The sequence below is a fragment of the Corylus avellana genome, chromosome 10 (assembly GCF_965113065.1).
Source record: "Corylus avellana chromosome 10, dhCorAvel1.hap1.2, whole genome shotgun sequence".
Taxonomy (NCBI): Eukaryota; Viridiplantae; Streptophyta; class Magnoliopsida; order Fagales; family Betulaceae; genus Corylus; species Corylus avellana.
In genome coordinates this window covers 13,571,777-13,582,659 of record NC_142499.1, presented here as the reverse complement: position 1 = coordinate 13,582,659, position 10,883 = coordinate 13,571,777, and the positions used below count along the sequence as shown (strand labels likewise).

At 32.4% G+C, this 10,883-nt stretch overlaps 1 pseudogene; it reads left to right on the top strand.

The window, feature by feature from the left end:
- Positions 1–529: 529 nt before the first annotated feature.
- LOC148583373 (uncharacterized) lies at positions 530–3,022 on the top strand (annotated as a pseudogene).
- The last annotated feature ends 7,861 nt before the right edge of the window (positions 3,023–10,883 follow it).

Sequence of the window (10,883 nt, the reverse complement as noted above, 5' to 3'; positions counted from 1 at the left end):
GTTCAGGGCAGAAAATAGGTGGTCACTGGTCAGATTGACAAATTGGATTGGGTCCATTGGGAGATTGGATTTTTACCGGAAACACTGAGGTAGGTATCCCAAGAATCTGCTTAATTTTTTTTATTTTGATTCTTGAAAGTGTTATATTGCTGCTATGTTATGATATTGTTTAGCCTCTTTGGCTCTTTAGGCTTTGATTAACTTAAGAGAAAAAATTGAATAATACATGTTAGTGGTACCCATTAATCATTATAAATAGACATCAATTTGATGTAGAACAATTAAACAATACGGCAAAAATTGTAGCATAACTGAAAGTCTGAAAACTTGAAACTGAGCGAAGATTGTTGTTGTGTTATTGTTTAGCCTTTTTAGGCTTTGATCAAATTAAGAGAATAATAATACCTGTTAGTGGTACTACCCATCATAAATAGTTGCATTTGTTCTATTATCGGTAATGTATATTGGAAATTCGATCGTCTATCTTACGGGGTTGTAATTTAACTTGAAAATTTTAGGTTCATGCATCATGTCAAAGTTTAAAACTATTGATTCGTTCTTTAAAAGGAAAGAAGCCGACATTTCGAAAAGTAATACACCGTTGGATCTTAATGCCGAAACTTCAAATCCCGATGAGTGTCATCTTAAATCTTCAAGGGTTGAAGATGAAGAACATCCTTGCGGAGAATCTCTAATTGCGGAGACACAAGAGGCTCATTTTAAATTATCCACACTTAATGTTGATGAAGTTGATGCTTCTTTTATAGAACGAGATCCTGAATTACGTCCTCCGATATGGGACTATCCAGTCAATCACCGGGATGAAATCAGGCGGGCTTATTTGCAACATGGTCCATATCAACCTATTCTTCGAAAGGAACAATATCCACTTTCTGGACCAGAAAAGCACCCTCGTCGCTTTCAAGTTTCTTGGTTCACACAATTTTCAACTTGGCTTGAGTATTCTCGTTCTACGGATGCTGCATATTGTCTACTATGCTATCTTTTTTCTATGAAAGCACTTGGACGTCCTGGATGGGATGTATTTACTATAAAGGGGTTTAGAAGTTGGAAAAAAGTTCATGATGGAAAAAATTGTGCCTTCTTGACTCATATTGGGGAGGATCCTTGTTCACCTCATAATAATGCTGTGAAATATTGTGAGGATTTGCGAAATCAAGCATAGCATATTGATAAAGTATTGAATGCACGAAGTACCGAACAAATTCTAAATAATCGACTTCGTGTGAAAACTTCTATTGATGTTGCTCGGTGGCTTACATTTCAAGGATGTCCTTTGAGAGGTCATGATGAGACTCCTGCTTCAAAAAATCGAGGTAACTTTCTTGAGATGATTCAAATTTTGGCTTCATATAATGAGAAAGTTGCAAGTGTTGTTTTGGAAAATGCTCCACAATTTGCAAAGTATACTTCACATACAATTCAAAAGGAGATTTTGCATGTCATTGCAAGTAAAGTGCGAAATAAAATTCATGAAGATATTGGAGACTCTAAATTTTGCATTATTGTTAATGAAGCACGAGATGAGTCTAAGAGAGAGCAAATGGCTATTGTTTTGAGATTTGTTGATAAAGATGGTTTTATACAAGAACGTTTCTTTGATATAGTTCATGTTAAAGAAACATCGGCATTGACTCTAAAGAATGGAATATCTGATGTTCTCTCTCGTTATTGCCTTGATATTCAAAATATTCGTGGACAAGGATATGATGGTGCTAGTAACATGCGTGGTGAATGGAAAGGATTGCAAGCATTATTTCTTAATGATTGTCCTTGTGCATACTATATTCATTGTTTTGCTCATCGATTACAATTAGCATTAGTTGCTGCATCTAGAGAGATGGATTCTGTTCATGTGTTCTTCACAAATTTGAATTTTATTATCAATGTGGTCAGTGCTTCATGTAAATGTCATGATCTACTACAAGCTGTTCATGCAACACATATTGCACATATGCAAGCTATTGGTGAGCTTGAAACTGGAAAATGGGCTAACCAAATTGGCACTTTGAAACGAGCTGGTGATTCTCGTTGGGGTTCTCATTTTAATTCTATTTGTAGCATTATAAGGATGTTTGATGCTACTTGTACAGTGCTTGAAGATGTTCAAAGAGAAGGAGGTACTTACTCTCAACGAGGAGATGCTAAGGCTGCTTATAAAATGCTTACATCCTTCGAGTTCATATTTATTTTACATTTAATGAAGGAACTCATGGGAAGTGTTGCAGCAAAAATCTCTGGACATTTTAAATGCTATTCATTCAGTTTCTATTGCGAAAAAACTTATCCAAAAGTTGAGAGATGATGGGTGGGATAATTTACTTGAGAACATTGTCTGTTTCTGCAAGAAATCTGAAATTGGCATTCCAGATTTGAGTGCTCGTTATATTGAAGGTCGAGGTCGTAATCAAAAGGATCACATTACAGTGGAGCATCATTATCATTTTGACATATTCAATACTGCCATCGACTTTCAATTGCAAGAGCTTGATAGTAGGTTTAGTGAAAAGGCGATGGAACTTTTGATACTTAGCTCTGCTTTGGATCCAAAAGATGCTTATAAATCTTTCAAAATTGACGATATATGTATCCTTGCGGAGAAGTATTATCCTCTTGATTTTTCTGAACAGGAGAAAATTAATTTGAGATATCAGTTTGAGGTATTTTGAATTTGATGTCCGCACCAATCCGACATTACAAAATTTGTCTTCTATTGCAGAATTATGCCAAGGATAGGCAAAGACAAAAAAAATCAGAGACATACTATCTTATTGATAGATTGATTCGTCTTATTTTGACTTTGCCAGTGTCTACAGCAACTACCGAACGAGCATTTTCAGCAATGAAAATTGTTAAAACATGACTACGCAACAAAATGGATGATGATTTTCTTGCAAATAGTTTAGTTATTTATATTGAAAGGGAAATTGCTGAGAGTTTCGATTTAGATTCGATACTTGATGATTTTGTACTTCTAAAAGACCGTAAAGTGCAGTTCTAGACACTTTTTTGTATTTCTATCTTTTTGATATAGTGCCGACATGTTATATTTCTAATATATCAATTTGAGCACATATTTATGAACTTTTATAGATTTTTTTTGTGATGCATATACTGTGTGAATTACCAATTTTTCAGTGTGAACAAAATTTTTAGGACGCAAAAAAAAAAAAAAAATTAGGATGCGAAATTTTTTTTTACGGCCCCTACATTCTTAAACATCTGGCTCCGCCACTGTATGTAAGTGCTTAAATTAATAAGAAATGATGAATTTAATCATTTAATTAATATTTTAACAAATATGTTCTAAAATATATCATGCAAATCAATGATCAATAACTTTTTTTTGACATGTCAACACAAGAGAAGATGGAGGATTCGAACTAGTGATCTCCGCTTCATAAGGCGTGAACCCAACCGATTGAGCTACCCCTTAGAAACATCAATGATCAATAACTACTAATAAAAGATACACAGTTTCCTCTTGGAAATGCTACACACAATTAATTAATTAATGCCTTTTTGTTCAACTTTACGTTCCAATCCAACCATTATATTAAATTTTAGAAAAAAGGAAGAGCAATGACTTTTTTTTTTTTTTTTTTGATAGGTGAGAGGAAGAGCAACGACTGTCCAAGAATTAGGCCTAGACAGCATTAATTTGTATCTAAATGGGTTTCGGATTTCTAAGCAAGTTTTTGGAAAGTTTTGAATTAAACAACTTCTTTAAATATCTATTTTATATTGAGTAGAGATTTACGGCTGCCTCAGGCGTCAGACATTTACAATTTTTTTTTTTAATTAAAAAAGATAAACATTAAAAGGGGATTCAAATTTGAGATATTAGCACCAAATTTGAGACATTAGCACCAAATTTAGAATGATTGAATCCCTTTTAGGTGATACCATCCTTAAATGGTTAACTTTTCACCCATAGGTTTTAGTTTTAAATTCAAAAACAAGTTTTGAGGCATTAGAAACTAAATATTAATTCATAAAAATTTAACTAACAAAAAAAATACCAAATGGGGGAAGAGAGAGAGATTTCTACGATTTTTTTCTTTTTTTAAATAAAGCCACATCAGACTTTGGCAAATACTTGTCTGACTCTTGGCAGCTAAATAGCAGGACTCTTTTATATTAGAGCGGAAAAGATCCCGAGCTTACAATACTGTTAGACAGCCTCTTCTTGCGTATTTTCATAACCTCCATCCATACTATGGGCTGAATCTTCTACTAAACCTGCAAATGGTGAAGGTAAAAACCCATTTGAGGTAGCAGTAGAGTCAAACTTTGATGATTGTGAAGTCGATGCTTTTATTAGCGGACTCAAATGGATAGATTCTGAAACAAGATATTCAGTTTCAGAAATGCGAAGAACGTACACGAGCTTGCTTCCGCTTTGGTGAAGCTGCATGTGATGATTTATAAAGGCCAAATATTCAGTTTGCTTGCTTCCGCTTTGGTGATGAAGCTGCATGTGATGATTTATAAAGGCCAAATATTCAGTTTGCTTGCTTCCGCTTTGGTGAAGCTGCATGTGATTACAAATGCAAAGAACACGAGCTTTCCAATCTTTCCTTTATTATTATTGAATTTTAATCATCAATTTTGGTCAACGACCTAACTAGTGATTGAGGTGAAATTGAATTTTGACATGAATCATTCGTGTGATTCCATGATAACGTCTCCTATTTAGGTGTGTTTAAGACTCAAAAAATCTTTTTGAAGAAAAAAGTACCCGTCAGGTAAAAACGCTTTTAAGGGGTAAAAAAAATAAAAATTAAAAAAAAAATGACCAAAACACACTTTTGGCAAAAGATTAAAAATGAAGCTTTGCCAAAAAGCCTTTTTTTGTACTTAAAAACTTTATTTCTCAAATACAATCTCAAACATGCTTTTAGTATTTCTTACATACCAAATTAGCTTTTAATTCAAAGAAACCTCTATAAATATATAATTGTTCATATGGAAAAGGCTTGGCGTCAATAAAAGGACCATATTTTGTGAGAAATGATTAGTATCAATATTTTGCTCATATTTTTTTCATAAATTTAATAAAACAACAATTAAATTTGTGAGGCACAATTAACTTATACGGAGTTCACATAAATTTACAAATCTAATGGTTGATTTGTAAAATGATATAGGTAAAATATTGACACCAATCATTTTTCGAATCGAAATATTAATTTTTTATTGACCCCTAACATTTCGCTTAAAGTCAAATCAATCCTATTGATTTCTTACGGTTTCCATTGGCTGTATTAAAAATTGTTCCATGATTCCCTGTTGAAAATATTGAAACAAATTAAAATGAGATGACAGAGTGTAGCGCACTCTTCCTCCTTAGCAAAGTGGGCGGTGCACCCACCACCGTAGTTGGGAGAGAGCCGAAAAGGTGTAACCCCCGGCCGCAGGCCAGCGAATCGTGGCGGGGTCATGCCATGCTTTGTCTGCATGTATATTATTGTCTAATCTTTCTATCCGCTATGATTTTTGGTCCAATCAAATGCTGCCATGTATCCCACATCATTCTGCCCCGACAAAAAAGAGGCAATTTGTTTTTTGGATAAGATTTTGGTAGGCCCCCGCATCTTATGCCCATCTCTGAGTCCCCATCACGTGTTAAATGCCAACCTCGACGACCACCAAAATTATGTATGAAAAGCCTACTTGAGTTAAATGAATCTAGGAATCTCTCTTTTAAGCTTACACAACCTTCTTACACATAAATCTTATGCTTCTAGAATGAAAAACGCTTGCTACTTAGTTAATCGGGATGACTTGGTAAGAAAAATTAGTCTTTTTTTTTTAAGTTTTTATTAATTAAAGATTAATTTTTTTTTATTAAGTTATCTCATATGATAATATATATCGTTAAATTATCATTTATTCCAAAAGTTTAAGTTGATAAGAAGATTAAAGCAATTGGTAATTTAACATAGCATCAAAATCAAATGTCATGAAATCGAACATTGACTCTATCAAATCACCACATTTAAATTAAATATTTTATGTGTTGGGTCTAACCTATTAAAAATGAGTTTAAGCCCACCCGTGAGGCCGGGACAATGTTAAAGTATTGATTAAGTAATTAAATTTACCTCTTTCTATTAATTTAAATTTTTGGGATAAATAGTAATCATTTTACCAATTATAAACTGTCATGTAGTTTGTAAATGATTTTATAGTAAAAATTGTAATACCCATAATAATACTATTTTCTCAATCACATGCGAGAGCCTTTTAAGAAATTGTATCAACAATAACATAAAAATAAGATAGAGGTGGCTCACTTTGGAGCTCTTTCATTTATATATATATAAAATTTCACAAAGTCCTACTAAACTTTCGCGCGTTTATAAATTACCTTTTAAAGTTCAAAAACTCTCATTTTAGGGTATCAAACTTTCAATTTTTTGCAATGTCTCTCATCTGTTAGGATTTTCCGTTAAATCGTGTAAAAATTTTAGGGTATCAAACTTTCACCCGATATTCGATAGGCCTAGTATCACACATTTTGTTCCTCTGTACAACCGATACCCAGTGATGAAGGTGTAAAGATTTAGATTTATAAAAAAATAAAAGGGGAACAAAAGAAACCTCTGATAATTTTATAAGCTTCGGAACATACGACCATACATGTATTTCGGCTCGTTTATCCGATGCATTAAGACTTTAAGAGAATCGCATATACACTACCAATATGGGGATATTTTTCTGACTTCTTATTGTAGGACCGAAATCTCCTACAATTGAGGATCCTAAAGAATTCCTTTTGGGGAGGGGCAGGTGCTCCGGACCCTGCTTGAGCAAGTAAGCCATATATATAATACAAATAATTGATGCAATTATTATTGAGAACTAAAATGTTTTTGTTTTTATGCATTGGAGGTGACACTGGCATTGGATGGATTTGACTTTCTTTTTTTTTTTTTTATCTTTTTTCTATTTTGTTAGTGTGGAAAGTAACATCATTATTTGAGCGACCAGCAATAGATGGAGATCCTCTACAATCTTTTACCAAAAAAATAGAAATCGAAAAAAAAATTGTAGAGCTTCTGATAGAGGGGGCTCCTGCCCAAGCAAGGTGCTGAAGTAGAGGGTTAATATTAATCTTATGTCAGTGTCACGTCCATTGCATAAAAAAAAAAAAAATCATACATTTTACTTTTCAATAATAATTGTATCAATTGTTTGTATTATATAGTGCTTAGCGAAGAAAAATAAGGAGAATATATGAAACTGTTAGAAAAATACCAAATGTTTAAGATTTTTTTTTTTTTTAAGTAATGCTACTTTTTTTTTCAGATTATAAAAGAACCTATATCTATATTCAAAATCAAATTCCCAAATTCCAACCTTTTAAATGAGAAGCAAAATTCAAATCTTTGGAAAGGAGGATTACCATTTACCACATTAGTAAGGAATAAAGAAAAAGAGTAGGGAAACTTACCTTTTGCAATAATAAAACTTTTAATTTTTGTAATGTCGGTATCCAAGAATTTTTTTTTCATTTTGATTTCACCATTTTTTTTTTTTTTTGTTAAAATGCCCAAATACCCTCATTTTTTGTAAGGAAAAACAAAAAAAACAAAAATTCACTAACATGGCCGTGGGTCTACTGACTAGGGGTGTCAAAAAAACTCTAAAACCCCGTTTGGTTTGCGAAATAAATCCTTGGAATTGACTAGTTAATTCTATGTAATATTCCTTTATTTGGTAACACACTACCATAGGACTACTAGTCCTATACACACAGAATTAGCTAAGCCACTCAAAAATGAGTGGCTTAGTTAATCCTTAAGAAATTAAATACATTTTTCAAAAATACACATAATTTAAAAAAAAAAAAAAAAAAAAAAAAAAAAAAAAAAACTTAAAAAAACTTAAACAAAATAATAAAAATATTTTAAAAAAAATCGAAAAATAAAGTGGGTGCCTTGACCACCAATTGGAGTGGTTGACTATTCACAAAAGAGGTCAGAGGTAGGGGTGTAAACCCGATCCCAGTTTCCCAGTTATTGGCTAAAACTGGGAACCGAAACCGTGGTACCCGGTTCTTCATTTTTGAAAACCGAAACCGGGTACCTAGTTAATCAATTATACAATAATCGGCCGGTTTCAGTTGGTACCTAGTTATCTGAACTAGTAACCGATTTTTTTTTTTTTTTTTTTTGGCATTTTGGGCTTATTTTAGGTATTGGGCTTAATTGGCTTATTTTATTTATGTATTGGGCCTAACTTTTGGACTTAATTTAATATTTTTTATCCTTCTAAAGCCGATATGACTTTTAAAATCACCATTAAATTTTAAATGAATCATACTTGATCCAATAGTTATTTTGAAAGCCACATTAGATTTAAAATGATAAAAATAAGATAAAAAGATAATCTATAACATTACTCATTTAAAAACCCCAAAACCGGTACCCGTAACCGAGCACCCCAGTTACTGGTTTTTTCCAACCAGTTTCTCGGTTTCCCGATTCCGGTCCCAATATTTTTTTACACCCCCAGACGCCTCAGGGGACCACCCCTGAGCTACCTACGGGTGGAGCGACCACCCCCGTCGCATTTTGAGCCACCCCAGATTTGCTTCAGGGGTGGTCGTAGCCACCCCCCAGCCGCTTCTGTGGAATGGATGGTCGGCCACCCATTTTATTTTAGTCTTTTTTTTTCTTTTTTTTTTTAATATGAGTTTGAAAAAAAAAAATGGGGTTTTTCGTAATTTTGATTCAATTCCAATGTTTGCATGTGTGTTGTCACCGAACTAAGGAATATGAATATCCATTTTATTCCACTCTTCTATTCCTAGTAGTAGTTATTCCTTTTTCCAATGCACTAGATATTCCGTGAACCAAATGAGGCCTAATAATTCATAGGGTATAAGTGAAGTTTCTCCCTCAAACTACAACTCTTATCAATATCCCCTGAACTTTAGATTGCATCAATGTTCCTCTTTTGTCCCTCAAAAAGACAAAAAAGTTCTTAACATTTTTTAAAAAGATAAAAATACTTATATAATGAGAAAACAAATAAAGTTGAAGACCTACCATCCTGCCATTGGTCTGGTGAAGATTTTGTTGAACCATCCAAATAAATATAGCAATAAGTAGTTAGGCTTATGATCTGTTAAGTAAATCGTTAAAGTAATAATATAAAAAGAACTAGAGTCCTCTCAAATGTAACGTTGCTTTTAAAATCACCATTGAATTTAAGATGATCATTATTGAATTTCCATCTATTGGTAATTTTAAAAGCCACTTCATATTTTGAGAGAACTCTAATCCTTTTTGTATCATTACTCAATGGTTAAAGGTTGTCGGTTCTAGAAAGAAGTAAGGCTATTGGGAAACAATTCAAACAAGAGAAATATTTTATCAAAAAAGGCTTATCAAACTTATGTGTAGCCCATTCATTATAAATGATTAAAACAATTAATCAAGAGAAATGTATTGGGTACAAATGAATGAGTTCTACATCATTTTAGTACTCTTATCGTATCTCTTAACATTTTTCTTATCCTCACAAATCATTTGTGTAAGCCCCAACCATAATCAATGATGCCGTCGTACAATAGCTTAGAGTGCTCTAAATATGTTAAATCCAGAAAAACACAAATAACACATGATACAGAAAGAATCGAAGCCATTAAATTGGAAAGAATGGATCAAATATCTAACACATTTTTGTTGCCTTAAGGCTTAAACCACCAGACCCGCGACAATCCTGTTGGTAACCTTTTTTTTAAATAAATTTTTGAAATTTTATTTTTACTAATTTTTTTTTTTTTTGATGAATTACTAAATTTTTGTTATTGGGATAGATATTATGTATTATCCCCAAACTACCACTTCATTGTTAATGTCATCCTTAAAATATTAAAAAAAAGTCAATGTCGGCCAACAAAAAAAAAAAAAACTATAATTTTTTTTTTAATAAAACAAAAATATCTTTATAAATATTTAAAAAGGAAAAAAAAAATTTTAACCCACCCCTCAAATTTTTTTTGTTTTAAAAAAAAAAATACCCCTCCAAATGGCCATGACGTGGTTCATCCACTCCCAAATATGGTCAGAAAGGATAGCTAAACCACCCTTGTGGTCTTGGGGGTGGATCCACCCCCTTAGGTTGTGTTTTTTTTTTTTTGTCCTTTTTTTGTTTTTTTGTTTTTTTTTTTCTATGAATTTTTATGAAATGTATTTATGTCTTTAGAGGGGATATTGACATTTTGTTGGTAATTTAAGAAAAAAATGTATACAATTGATAGTTTGAGAGACATTGATGCTAAATGTCATTCTTATGTCCTCCTTGTGTCATTTCAAAACTGACGTAATTTTTAAAATTAATATTTAATCAAAATTTAATAGTAATCTATCACAAATTTGATAATAATTTTAAGAGATACATCAATTTTGAGAGGACACAAAAAGAACATGTACTTTTTTCCTAATACTAATAATAATAATAAGTGTATTTATATAATAAGTTCCTGAGTCAACCCTCCAAAATTTTTAAATTTCTAAGTTTTTTTTTTTTCTTTTTTTTCTTTAAAAAATTTATTCATCGGGTCAATGGAAATGACAATGAAATCTCTGCTATCAAAAATTTTTAACAGCCGTTAGTCAAATTCAAAACACACCATTTCACATCATTAAGATATTACATTTTTATTAATTTAATTTTAAAATAAATCTAAAAATTAAAAAAAAAAAAAAAAAAAAAAAAAAAAAAAGAAAAAGGAAAAGGAAAGGACAGGGGTGGCTGAACCACCCCATAGGGGGTTTTGCCTGGGGGTGGTTCGGCCACCCCCAGATCAGCCGTATGGGGCTGGTTCGGCCCAAAGAGGTGGTTCG